Consider the following 14,887-nt stretch of genomic DNA (forward strand, 5'->3'; position numbering starts at 1 on the left):
TGGCATACTGTTTACATAGACATGCCCACTGCTATTCCCACTATTAATTTTAGAAGTGTTTTTCAATGTTGGCTGCAAATTGGAATCATCTAGGCAGATTAACACCATTATTGGCCTGGATCTGATGCAGAGATTCTGAATGAACTGTTTTGTAGACATTTTTAAGCTCTCTAGGTAATTCTAATGTACAGCTAAGATTAAGAAGAATTGCACTAAAGGAAACTCGATTCCCCACAGCCTTTTTGAGCCGCAGTGGTTATTTTTTTGGGTCATATGATCCTATAATACTCTCTCTTTCCCCTACAATTTGTTGGGTTAAAATTATTCAGTTTATAGGATGATTAATGGCCCATGGCATATCTTTATATAAAAAGATTGTATGGGCTAATCAAATGCTCTCTTTTTTGAAATTCAATTGGAAAATACCAAGAAAAGAAAGTTGTAAGCTAGTAGTTTCCAAACTTTATTGGGCATTAGAATTAGCTGGAAGCTTTTAAAACTTTCAATGGCCTGCCTTAACTCATACACATCTAGTCAGAATGTCTAGGGTGGGAGCCAGGCATTAGTGTTTTTTTTTAATGTTTATTTTTTGAGAGGGAGGGAAAGAAAGAGAGAGAGAGAGAGAAAGAGCATGCACTGAAGTGGGGGAAGGGCAGAGAGAGACTGAGACAGAATTGGAAGCAGGCTCCAGGCTCTGAGCTGTCAGCACAGAGCCCCATGCAAGACTCGAACTCATGAACCGCGAGAGCAGGCCCTGAGCGAAAATCAGACATTTAACTGACTGAGCCAGGAACCCCAGGCATTAGTATTTTTTAAAAAAATCCCAGGTAATTACAAGGTGCATCAAAATTTGGGAACCACTGCAGTGAAAAGATAGGACCTTAAGCCTAATGGTCATGATGTAGAGCAATATTTTTCAAATTTAAATGCTGATTCTGATTTAATAGGTTTGGGGTAGGGCACAAAGTTTCTAACAAGCTCCCAGGTGAATACATAATGCTGGTCAACTGTATTAGCATTATGCTGAATACATAATGCTAGACAACTCTCTAAGTAGCAATAAGAATCTAAGAAACCGTGGAGGGAAGCACAAACCAAAATGAGGAATGGAGATTATGAGATTAACAACAAAAAAGATATAGAATAGAACAGCACTACAATAAAATTCTCTGAGCTCCTGATGCTGAGATTTGAAGAGGTTCCTTGGATATAGAAAGAACTTTAAGTGCCTGTTGTTCCTTAAAATCCAGTTTGGATTTTCTGACCTTCTTGGCGTGTGTGTTTTTACACTAAACCTTTATTAACTGAAGCAAGCTGCACCAGATACTTTGGTTGCTTTCCAATTTGTTCCCTTTTTGTATTATTTATTGTGGCAGAACAAACTACCCTTGAAACTTAATGGGTTACAACAAATATTTATAATCTTATAGTTTTTGTGGGTCAGGAATTCAGGAGCAACTGATGTGGGGGATTCTGGATGAGGATTTCTCATGAGTCTGTAGTCAGGATAATGGCAAGGGCTGTGTTCATCTGATGATGGAGCTGGAGGATCCGTGTGCAAAAGGCTCATTCATATGGCTGTTGGCTGGAGACCTCAGTTCTTTACCATGTGGGATTCTTTTTAGAGTGTCCTAGTGACATTACCATTTGTTTCCATCAGAGTGAACTATTCAAGAGAGAAACAGATCAAGATGGAAGCTGCACTGTGTTTTCTGACCTATAATTTAAGCAGCAGACCATCACTCCCACTTTATTCTTTTTGTTAGAAGTGAGCCACTAAGTCCAGGTCATGGAGAAGGGCAATTAGAGTTCCCCTATTGAAAGGAGTGTCATATAATTTGTGGACATATTTAAACAACCACAGGTGTTTCCTCTTTGACATAGCCATGTGTTTTAGAGAAAGCTGTTTACACCTGCTCTAGGCGGATGGTTCTCAAAGAGCATCAAAATCTCCATAACTTGGGAACTGAGTATGAAAACACCATCCCTAGCGTGAAAGTATTGTGAGGGTGGGAGTCAGTGATCTGTGGTTTAACAAGCTGTCCAGGTGATTTTAATTCACACTCCAATTTGAGAACCATTAGCCTCATCTGGTCTTGGTAATTCAATTACCACTGTCAGCTGGGAACCAAGTTCTGGCCAATTAGCTGTGAGTGGGTATATATTGGGGGCTTCTGGGAAAAGCTTAGTTGCTATAAAGAAGCAACTATTGGCAGTGCTTGGTTTTGTGGTTTTGAAATGGCTGCAATTTGTCTTCTTACCCGCTTGAGGTGGAAGGCATGAGTTAGAGCACAAGTGGCAGATCTTTGGAGATGGATGGCTGCACCCTGCACCACTTTACAGTAGTCTGTGTTGCGGACCTGTGACTAGGTGAGTTCGTAAATTCCCTTATTATTTATGCCAACATGAGGCAATGTTGTCTATTACATGCTGTTGAAATCCTGGTTGACGATCTAAGTGGATACCTAAAGTGGTCACCTTAGTGATTTTTCTCAATCCTATCTGTGTATTTGGGCTATATGGGAAATTAAAAAAATATAATTTTGGATCACTTCTAGGGAATCTAGCCCATGTTGAATTTCTCAAGAGGTGATTTTGAAGTACAGGCAGCATTGAGAACCATGGGTGATTACAGTTACTGAGGTTCTATTTGTCCAGCTATCGAAACCCATTTTGCCTTAACATTCCAAACTATGGTGAGAGTTATAAAGTAAAAGAAGTAGGTGGGCAGTATTCCTAAAAGTGGAATAAGACTCATTTTATACAGTTGATGCTAAAATAGTATTTGCTAGGTTAACATGACCACTTCTCTAAGTTTATAAACTAATTCTCTCTGATATTTCTAGTTTCTTCTCAGTCCATGGGTGGTTCAGTCTGAATGGTTATAGAGGGGTGTCTGTGAGGAAGCAATTCTTGTCAGTTTCTTGAGTCATTTTTGTTGTTTTGCTTACATAAAAAGGCAACTCTAGCAACACTTCTCACTTTTTGTTTCTCCACCAACTTCTTAACATCACTTCTTATTATGTAGTTATTATTCCATTCTGAAATATCCCAGTAGAAGATGGGCTTCAGGATATTCATTATATAATTGCTGGATGTGATTGGGCATTGCTGGTAACCTAAGTTTCCATCACTTGGAAAATGGAAAAACAAAATAGGGTAGTTGTGCTCCATGGAAGGCTGTACTGAGAAGGAAAGAACAAGATATACATTCAGCTGCTTGGTTAGGACTAAAAAACCTCTTGTTGAATGAAAAACATAAACAGCAAAGTCTATATCATAATATAATTTTTAGAAGTTGTAAAACAGATCAACTTCAATATATAATTATATTTAAAGGATTATATGTAGCTTTGTATGTTTTTACACACGTATACATTTGAATTTATGTAATTAGTGTTAAACACAGTATGCTTTATGTAAGGGGAAGGAAAGGAGAAAAACTAGTGATGAAGAGGAGAAATCTAAAACAAGAGTCTTGCTGGTTGGAGCCTAGCCAGGAATGCCAAAGGAACAAAAGAGTCTTGCAAGGACCAACGAGGGTATGCCATGAACAGAGGACTAAGGTTATCCATTTTCTGTACCTGGTAACACCACCCTGTCCTAAACTTAGGACAGCCTCTAAAACCTTGAAAAACGCTGTGGAATTTAAAAACCTGTAACAGAGCTTGAGAATTTCATATTAAATAGTCATAAATAAAAGGAAGTTTAAGCCTAAAGGCTTTGTTTAAATGAGTGTCAGGGTGAACCTGTGTTTGTACAGGTTGTGCAGGTGAAGAAATTGTTAAAATGTAGCCAGTGCTCCACTTGCTTCCTATGAAATTCACAGGAAGATACTGTGTGGACTAGTGGAGCCCCTGTTGTAACTTCTATTTTGAGAGTTAAGTGGAAGCTCCAGGAAGGTGAAGACCATTTCCTTCATATGGTATGCCTGTACTTAGCACTGTGCTGGGTCACATGGTTAGTCCCTAACAAACATTTTGTGCAAGAATGAATTAGATGTTTGTTTATTTTTGAGAGAGACAGAGCATGAGTGGGGGAGGGGCAGAGAGCGAGAGAGACACAGAATCTGAAGCAGGCTCCAGGCTCCCAGCTGTCAGTACAGAGCTCAATACCAGGCGCCCCTCTTGCAAGAATGAATTAAAAGTGTTTGGCACAGAGCTGCCTGGATAGCTCAGTTGGTTAAACGCCTGACTTGATTTTTGGCTCAGATCACCATCTCACAGTTGGTGAGATTGAGCCCTGTGTCAGGCTCTGCATTGACATCAAGGAGCCTGCTTGGGATTGTCTGTACCTCTCTCTCTCTGCCCCTCCCCTGCTTGTGCTTGGCCGTGTTCTCTCTTTCTCAAAATAAATAAATATGAAAAAAAAGTAGCAAAAATATTGGGCAGGTTAAAGCTTCTGAAAGTCTAATTTCTTTAAGTGGCATATTGGTGAATCTTATTCAAAACTTCTCAAATATACACATAAATTAAACATTTATGTGGTAGTGTGGAAAAATGCTTGAAGTAAAACTTCATCTTAGTAGGATAAGCAGTATAGTCTAATGATCAAGGGTTTGGGCCTTGGACATGGGCATGGTGATGTGACAGTCTTAGCCTTGGATCATTCTCCTCACCAACACCTGGTAGAACCAACACTCTGTAGAGCTGCATTTCTTGGGTTCTTAATCAGGCACGCTCATGAGGAATTCTGGAGGGGGGCCCCTAGCAACCTGATGGAGCATGCTTTCCGGGCGATTCTAATACGGGGTTAACACGTGAGAACTCCTAGCTTGAAACATTCATTATCCTACATTACCTTCACTGTTTCTCTTTTGAGACCCATGCTTTTACTTGAACATTTGCTTGAGGATCCAAAATAATTGCTGTATTCAGACCATGCCTATTTTTCTACTTGGAGATAGTGGGAAACAAAGCCTTGTGGTATATACCATATGGAGGTGGGTTTTGCATTCAGTGGAGTCTGATAATACTCATTGTCTGGAGGCTAAAAGACCTGCTAGAAAAAGGTGAAATAAAAATAATCAACATTTCACTGTAATGAATCATTCTTTCTACTCCTATATTTTAGTACTGTTCAAGGTGACTAAGCGTGTTTTCAGATAAGTATAAGATGTACATAGGAAAGGATGGCAAATGTTTAATATTAAGATCTGAAAATCATGATGGGAGACAAGAATAAATCAATGATTTAAAAACAATTAAATAAAAAACACTAACAGTAAATCGGTGGAGAAATATGTGCCAAAGGAAGCACTTGGGAAATAGTCTTGTTACAGGGAAAGTCATGGCACTAAATTACTAAATTTCACTTAAGCTTGCTTTGACAAATGAAAACAATGACTACCAATAAATGGAACATAAAATAACTGCCTTTAAATACCATATACCTAGAAACTTGTCTAAAGTAAAAAATGGTAACCAGTCAACAAGTAGTATTACAGGGTATTACCATCATTGGCCTATATGAGCCTCTTATTTTTCCTTACATATCTTTCCTGCTTTTCCATTCCATTTCAGGTAACCATTCTGATAGGTTTTATACACACTCTTTTATTTCTCTTTTGGCAAGTTTTGTATTTTGTAGACAAGCATTTAAAAAAAATGGTATACAAAAGAGAAAATTAGAATAAACTCTTGGTACTCATTACCGGCCTGAATAATAAACTCCTGGCCCAGATGACTTTGAAGCAAGTCTCAGACTCAATTTCTTAATTTATATATTTTAAATTTATATAAATGAGTTTATAGTACTTTGTAAGTATATGGGATTTATTTCTTGACACTGCTTTTTGGTGATTCGTATCTGTGTTTGTGGGTACATCTAGTCTGTTCTAACTACTTCATGGTACTCTGTGGTGTATCTATCACATATTCATTCATTTTTCAGGGGTGGAAGTTGGGGGATACCTTTGTTGGTACCTTAACACAAACAGAACTATAATAAACACCTTTATACATGCCACCTACTGTGCTTATGTGAGAATTCCTTTGTGATGTATGCTCACGTATGGAATTAGAAGTCAAAGTATATAAGTACTTAATTTGACTAAGTGGTGTCAGATCGGTACGGAAATTCTGGAGAGCAATATGTACATGCACTAGGAACATTTGGAACCACCTAACATTTCCCCCCAGTTGGCTAGGCATAAAATGATACTGCATTAATTGCCATTTTTATTAGTAATAGGTGTGACCATACTTTGATAGTGTTCGCTTTTCGGGTTCCCTGTTCTGTAAATTGTTTCTACCCTTGTTAAGTTTGGACTTGAGTAGTTTGTTCAAATCGGTGATCTGTGTAACTCTTACTGTGATGGTCTTGTATAGAAATTCTTAATTTAGGTACAAGCTAAATCTTCATTTAGTCTTTATCCTTGTGATAAATTTCTGTCACTTTAAGAAATTGTTCTTTGCCTTTATTTTGAGGATATGCTTCCATATTACTGACTTCATGGTTGACTTTTCCTGTTGATGTCTTCTTCTATTTGGAGCCCAGCTTTTATAGTTGAGTAAGAATTTATTTTAACTTTTCTATATATGAACCAGTTTTTCCAGATCTATCTAAATTACCCTTTCACCATTGATTTGTGGGGCCATTTTTTTTATTACATATTAAGTTCCCTTATGTAAATCAGTGCCTCAGATCTCTATCCCATTAGATAATTTGTGTTTTGTAAAAGTACCATACTGGTTTTTATTAGTGTTGGTAGTATATCTTCACGTCTCTAGTGTAACATGATAGCACTTTTTTCTTTCTTTTCACTGCTGTTATTCATGTACTTTTGTTTTCATACACATTTTATTTATTTTTTAAATTTTTTTAACGTTTATTTATTTTTGAGACAGAGAGAGACAGAGTATGAATGGGGGAAGGTCAGAGAGAGCGGGAGACACAGAATCTGAAACAGGCTCCAGGCTCTGAGCTGTCAGCACAGAGCCTGACGCGAGGCTTGAACTCACAGACTGTGAGATCATGACCTGAGCCGAAGTCAGACACTTAAACGACTGAGCCACCCAGGTGCCCCGTCATACACATTTAGAATAAACGATTTTGAATCCAGCTGGAGTTTGATCAAATTTAATGTAACCCTAATCCAATCTAGGGGATGAAATAGTCTCTCATGATAATTGCTCTCACCCATGATTTTTTTTTTCTCTCACCCATGATTATGGAAATCTCCATGTATATTCATCTTCTATGTCCTTTATTAGATTAAGATTCTTCTATATGAGACCATTTCTTTAAGCTAAAACTTAGATACTTGATTGTTGACTATTGTACATAAATCAAGTAAGTGGAATATTACAGTATTTCTATTTTTGTGACTGGTTTATTTCATTTAGCATAATGTTCTCCAGGTTTATTCTTGTTTTCACAGCAGGATTTCCTTTTCCTTTTTTGTAAGGCTGAAAAAATAAACTATTGAGCATATATACCACATTTTTTTATCCACCTGTTGATGGACATTTAAGTGGTTTCCATATCTTAGTTACTATGAAAAATGCTGCAAAGAACATGGAAGTGCAACTATCCCCTGAACATCTTTATCAGTTCTATTGGATATATACCTAAAAGTGGGGTTGTTAAATTATAAATGATTGCATTTTTCACTTTTTTTTGAGGAACTGCTATACTCTTTCATTGTGGCTGCACAGTTGTGCATTTCCATCAATATATATGTATTTTTAATCCATGTTAACAGGTGTTAAGTGATAACTCCTTGTGGTTTTGATTTGCATTTCCCTGATGTTAAGCATCTTTTGATACCTATTGGCTATTTGTAGGTTGTCTTTGGAGAAATTTAATGAAGTTACTTGTTTTGGTTGGTTGGTTGGTTTTGTTTTGGATATTAGCCCCTTATCAGATAGTTAAAATCATCTATTTCTTTCATATGTTGCCTTTGACTCTGTTGATGGTTTGTTTGGCTATTCAGTATCTTCTTAGTTTTGTAATTCTATTTATTTTTGCTTTTTTGTTACTTAAGCTTCTGGTGTCCTATCACACAGTTACTACCTTGATGACTGTCATGAAGCTTTCCCTCTATATTTTTTTGGGGTGGTTTTGTAGATTTAAACCTAATACCTGAATCTTCAGTCCATTTTGAGTTGGTTTTTTATATGGTGTAAGATCTTCAACTTGTTGAAGAGATTGTCACTTCTTGTGTGTTCTTGGAATCCCTGTTGAAGATCAGTTAACTGTGTGTGTATAGCTTTATCTCTGGGATATCTATTCTGTTGCATTGGTCTATATGTCTTCCTGCCAATACCATACTGGTTTTGATTACTAGAGTTTTGTAATACATCTTGTTATCAGCAAGTGTGATGCCTTTCACTTCATTCTTAAGATTGCTTTGATATAGTTGATCTTTGACTATTGAGTCTTCTGTGGTTATATGTATATTTTAGGATTTTTTGTATTTCTGTAAACTGCATTGGATCTGTAGATCTTTTAGGATAGTATGTACATCTTAACAATAGTGATGTAATATCTTCATCAATTAAGTATATTAAGCCCATTTTAAACAGTAATTGTTTCAGATGGTATATATTGGTGTCTTAAAGGTTTTTATTCTCCTTAGTTGGATATTTTCACTTAAGATCTCCTCCTTTCCTAAGGATATCAGCTATTATGTATAATCACATAGAGACATAGTCCTTTAGAAGGACTAAAGACCAGTTACTAATCTGCATTCTGTGAATTTAAAGGAGAGAAGGAGAGTCAGGTGAGAGGTTAGAAAGGCCTAAGCATCACAAACCACTGTTTGCTACCCTCTCTTCAGGCAAAACTCTGGTCAGGTTTTTGCCTTCTAAATGCCAGAGATGTTAAAATAGGGATTGAGATGTAAAACACGCATCTTGAGGTTTTAGAGAAATATTAAGTGAATGCGCTGGACAGTCATTTTTTCATTTATTCCTTACTTCAGGAGTGCTTTAAGCTAGTCTGGTTTTAGTCTGTCTATGCTGGTACCTGTGACCTAATGACTTTGTGATGAAGAGTCTGGCAATCCTTTTCCAATATAATCTGGGAAGGGAAATGAGAATTTAATTCCACCATGTCCTTTCACTGCCACCATCACCCACGACCTTGAGACCAGAGAATTTGATCCTGCAAGTACACAGTTATGGGAGAGAAAGAAGGAAAGAGTAAACTTATTATAGTCCAAGGTTAACAATATTGCACCTAAGGATAGTAGTGACAAATATTCAATGTGGCTAAGAGTTAAATTTCAAGGGGAAAGTATACTTGTTTTCCTTAGGAAATTGTATTTCTTACAGTAATAAGACTTAAACATAATTTATAGCTCTCTTTGGCTAAACATTCAGAAATAACAGATTGTGTAAACTCTGCAGAATCTGACCATAATGTTCTGTGAACAGATTTTTGGGTGATAGGAATTTTGGTGGAATTGAGTTAAGAATGATTTATGGATGAGGAAGATAGTGTCAGGAAGGCCAATTCTTGGGCAAGTAGGAGTTAGTGCAACAAAACCCCAAGCTAGGAGAGTTGTGCATAGGAGAGCAGTTTATAGTTGATCAATGTAGGAGGTAGCCTGAAGAGAATGTGATTGGATGAGAAATGACATTGGAGAATTAAGTTGGATAGGATATGTATACCTATCAGGATAGGGTATGTATACCATGTTAGGGACGGGAGCTTTATCTTCAAGACAATGAAACTTGGTAGTATTGATTAAAAGTGAAATATATGGTAATAGACCAGGAGAGTTCATGTGGTTAGGTAAACATATGGGTAATAAACTTTGTACATGGTTTGGACTTCTAAAAAGACACAATTACTTGTATTTTCCCCCCATAGGGGAAATTTTTTTTATTAGGTATGTAGGTTGCTAATTTTAGATACGATGTACTCAGACTTAAATATGCACTTCAGATATTTAACTGGGCATCCTGTTTTTTTTTTTTTTTTTTTTTTTTTTTTTTTTTTTTTTAATTTTTTTTTTCAACGTTTATTTATTTTTGGGACAGAGAGAGACAGAGAATGAACGGGGGAGGGGCAGAGAGAGAGGGAGACACAGAATCGGAAACAGGCTCCAGGCTCTGAGCCATCAGCCCAGAGCCTGACGCGGGGCTCGAACTCACGGACCGCGAGATCGTGACCTGGCTGAAGTCGGACGCTTAACCGACTGCGCCACCCAGGCGCCCCGGCATCCTGTTTTTATTTGATCTGGAAACCCTATGAGTAGGGTGTACTAAGTCAATAGAATCAGGTGAATATGGCCCAAGTAATAAACATCCTTATTACAAAAATATGAATGATGCTAGAGGGAAGAGCTGGCTTGGAGTTGAGGAACAAATTTGTGCAAGTGAAAATTAAGTACTGATGGCAAGGGGCTTTAATTGTGGCTGAGCTTCCAGGTGTGTATAGGTAAAAACCAATAGATAACTGCTCCAGGGAATAACTGCATCCTCTGAGGGTCTCACAGAATGGAACAAATGGTCCCTTAGTGGAAAGGATATAATATGCCAGATGGATAGTAAACAAATACAGCTATGGTGACTACATATCAGACAAAAAGCAGTTCTAAGGATATAGAAGATATCTACAAATTTAAACTTAAGAGAATCCAATAATCCTAAATATATAAAACAGAAATCTGTAAAATCATGGATATGAGAACCATCATAGTTGAATTGGGATTAGAGGAAAATATACAACATCTGTTGCTCTAACTAAATCCCATTACTTATGCTTTAGTGCAAACAAGGAAGGGTGAGACCACCTGGAATTGTAGGTTGAGATAGTAGTTACCCAAATGCTGGTAAGACATCAAATAGATTAAACACTGAAAAAAAAGAAGAGGTCACTTTGACCTCTAAAATTGGTTTTAGAGAGGAGCAGAAGTCATATTGTAGAAGGTCTAAGATTAAATATGAGGTAACAGTGTAGCCATTAAGAGCCTTACCATCTCTTTGACACTGGGAGCCACAGAAATATGGGAGTGATAATGAGCCTTCTTTGGTCTCAATGTAGCATGTTGATAATTATATTGCCTTAAACATGACCACATTAGAGTTTCTCTGAGGTGGCAGCTCTCAAATTTCCAGCCATTAGTGAGGAACAAGTACATTCAATGCTGATTTCCAAATTTAAAGAGGATTAAAAGAATTATTTTCCTTCAGTCACTCACTTCACTGAATGACTATAATGGACCCTGCCTGATACTATACTATTCTATGAAGGAAAAATAATTGACCCCAGATAAGTCAATGTAAGCAATTTAATACACAGAATTATTTACCTAGTTGACAAAAGACCTAAAGGAGCAACTAGGGGATCACAAAGGAACACAGGGCCATCTTGGACTGGAGGGAAGCAGGAGAGAATATGGTGTTGTAAGAATCAGGAGGCTGTTGATATTTTGAACTATGGAGAGAACTGCCTTAATGGAAGCTAGAACTGCAGACAGAGGGCTATCAAGTGGCACCTGGAGCCATGGAACAGGCAAAGTCACTGCTGGAGGCATTGACTGAGTTGGAAAAAGAGGCACAAATACTCTAGCTTTAGTTCCTCAATTCCTCTAGTCTTATATCAATGCCTCCCCATTAACCGATGGTACTTGGGAAGCAAATGGCAAAGGAGCTGAGGCAGGAGAAAGGACGGATATATAGAGATGTGGGAACAATCAAGACATCACCAACTCAGGGAGGCACACTTAAAGCATTAGCCTCTGCCCTTCTTCTTTGTTTCTGTTGTAGGATAGCTATTTATCCCTACCTAATTAGGGCAGGAAGAAATATTTGACCTTTTTATTTGTAAGCAGTGTTTATTTTTCTATCTACAGCCTTTCAAACTTTGGAGCTAAGAACATATCTTTTTCTGTGCAATCAAACCCACAGTACAAAGTCAGTTACATTACCTATCTAGAGAGAGTAAAAGGGAAACTACTTAGTGGAGACTATTGATTCCAGATTCTGGTCAGGACTTGAATTTCCAGGTGGAATTTATATTATATGAACCACAGATCTAAGACATAAAACCATACACACTGTTCCAGCTGTGGCTTACCTGCTTACAAATACCTTACCCTTTAATTAAAGGTATTCACCAAGACAGTATAGTTTCATCAGAAAATTGTAACTACGTTAAATTAGCCTGGATTTGTGTTAGCTCTTTGGGTCTTTTCAACAGTTATTTGAGGTTTGCCTGCTTTTTTGCATTAAATACTGTCAAGCATGGGTTCACAAAACATTCTTGGATATTTTATTCTTATTTATAAAGCACACCTGTTCATCTCGATTAACTATCTTTGGGAGATTATTCAATTTTGATTTTCTTACACAACAAATTATTCCTCCTACCTTATCTACAAAATTGATAAACACAATTTTTATACCTTCTTCCAGGATGTTGATAAAATATTGATGGTATTGGATTTCCTTAGTATCAATTCATTAATTAGCCTTCTTTGGACACAGTTCAACTAGAAACCTGCCTAGTTACATTTTATGCCAATCTATATTGGGCCATTTTGTCTAGGGATGATGTTTGCAACCCATTAATTTAGGTAAAGCCATTTATTTGACAAGATTTGGTCTTAATTTATATTGCTTTATAATTAGTGTTTTCTGCAAGTGCTCAAAAATAATTTGATAGCCTATTAATAGAATTGCATACAGGAATGAAGTAAACTTACTGGTCTACTGCTCTAAGAAGACATCAGAGCTTTTTTCCTTTTCATTTTTCAGTGATCTCCATTCTGACTTCACAAAGAAAAAATCAGTCTTCTGGGAATCCATAGGCAAGGCCTTGTATTAGAATTAGTAAGAAAAACGGGAGTGGAAACAAGTGATGTTCTTTCCATGTAGGGCTTCTTTATTTTATACATCTGGGAAAATTTAGAGCATAAGCAATAAATAAAATCACCTATAATCTATATCAGATGGTGATAGCATTTAGTGGTGAGTAACAGACACATGAAAAACTATGGCTTAAATTTGGAGTTTTAGATACTTCATGTAACCTTCACAGATGGGCAGTCCTGAGCTGGCATGGCATTCCGTGATGGTGTTAGACCCAAGCTCTTTGTACCTTTCTGCACATTTCATAGGGCAAGATAGCAGCCCTATCTTTAGCCTTGTATACACATCCCAGGCTGGAAGAAAAGGTTGCAACATGTACACAATATCACCTCTGGTTTACAAATGAGAAAATGGAGGCACAGTTTCCCAAGGTATAGAGCTAGTGAAGCACGAAGTCTGAGGTTTTATTATCCATTTCTCCAATTCCCAGGTACATGTTCAAATATATTTTGCTAACATTTTACTAGCATGGGTTTAAATTGTTTTTTCACTGTAAAAAGATGTCAGAGTTCATGGTTTTGACTTATTTACTTAGGAACCAAACTACAATGTCTCATGTGACCCATCCCTTTTTTATAATTAGAGTAATCTTTTTCTGAGAGCAATGTTTGGCATAATGTGGTCTGGGAGCCAGTTCTTTAGTTTGACTGTTGGTGGTGGTGGTTATGGTAAGGCCTGTTACAAGTATGGATTATTGGACCCAATCCCAGATCCAGTGAATCAGACCCTGGAGGCTTGGTTCCATGAAAATGTATTTTTAATAAGCTGGATTAATGAATGATGTGACCATTAAACTTTGAGAACCACTGTACTAGAAGATAATTTTCTGCCAAGCACAAACTTATTCTGAGTTGCAGCTGTTTCCAGATCATAAAGTGCTTAGGGGTGAAATGAAGCAAGAGTTTCATCCTGTCCAGGAACAGAGGGTTTCTTTGCTCTGAGAAGTGGTCCCACACCTCCTGGAACCTTTGGAAATGATTTCTGCCAGCATACATAGTTGTATAAAATAGGTCCTGGCTAAAATTTCAGGCTCTGGAGCCAGAATGACTAGGTTCAAATCCTGACTCTGCCACTAAACTAGGTGTCAAACTTGGGCAAATTACTTTAATCCCTGTCTCACCTTGCTACATGTAAGGTGGAGATAATACATATCTCAAGATTGTTGTCAGGATTAGACAATTCACAATTGGAAATAGACAATTAGGCAATTCACTTACACATAAGTGCCTGGAGTTAGTTCTCAATAATTATTTATTGGTGTTTTTGTGATGTTATGGTCAGAGCTTCAGTACCTATGTGGATGGTGCATGTTTGCCTTACTGTAAGGTCTCTGCCCATGTAGAAGAGGTAGGCTGGATATATATGATTAAACAAACAGGCAAACAGCTGATGGCAAAGAACTGAGCTTGTAAGGTTCTGCTATAGGCTGTCCTTGTACCGGAGTTCAGTTGAGATTAGCTGGCTGATTGTACAGTTGTTTCCTCAGAGCAGCCAGGCGGTTGGGAGGGAGATGGGTCTTGATTTCTGTGAACCTCAGCTCTTAATTGAGGAATACATGATCCTATCCCTCTTACCTTGGAGGAAAGCTGAGAGACTAATTAAGCTATTTCTGTGTTCAGCATTTTAAGCTCTAAAGAGAATGAACTATGTGAAAACATTACTATTGCAGCCCGTGGTTTATGTAACTAAGTTCCCTGAAGCTTCCACTGCTTCCAGTTTGGAGTATATACAGTAATCTAAAATGCAAGAAGGTGGCAAATAATCAGATGGTAAGTCACTTTGATGCATGTTCAGAAATAATGTACTCTACAATTAGGGTCAAGTGATATGATTAGTGTCTTTCTCAGACTTTGTTGCTGAATTCACATTTTCCCAACCTCTAAAATTGTGGAGTGTTCTCAGAACTTTTTCTATCTAGATATGATGGGTCATCTTGTATAGTCTTAAAGCTCCAAGTACTATCTGGAAGCTGATGATGTCACAACTTATATCCTAGCTTCAACCTTTCTCATGAGCTCCTACATACATGAGCTCCTACATGGTTTGCATAAACTGCTTCCTAC

The sequence above is a fragment of the Prionailurus viverrinus genome, chromosome B3, assembly GCF_022837055.1.
Source record: "Prionailurus viverrinus isolate Anna chromosome B3, UM_Priviv_1.0, whole genome shotgun sequence".
NCBI classification, from domain to species: Eukaryota; Metazoa; Chordata; class Mammalia; order Carnivora; family Felidae; genus Prionailurus; species Prionailurus viverrinus.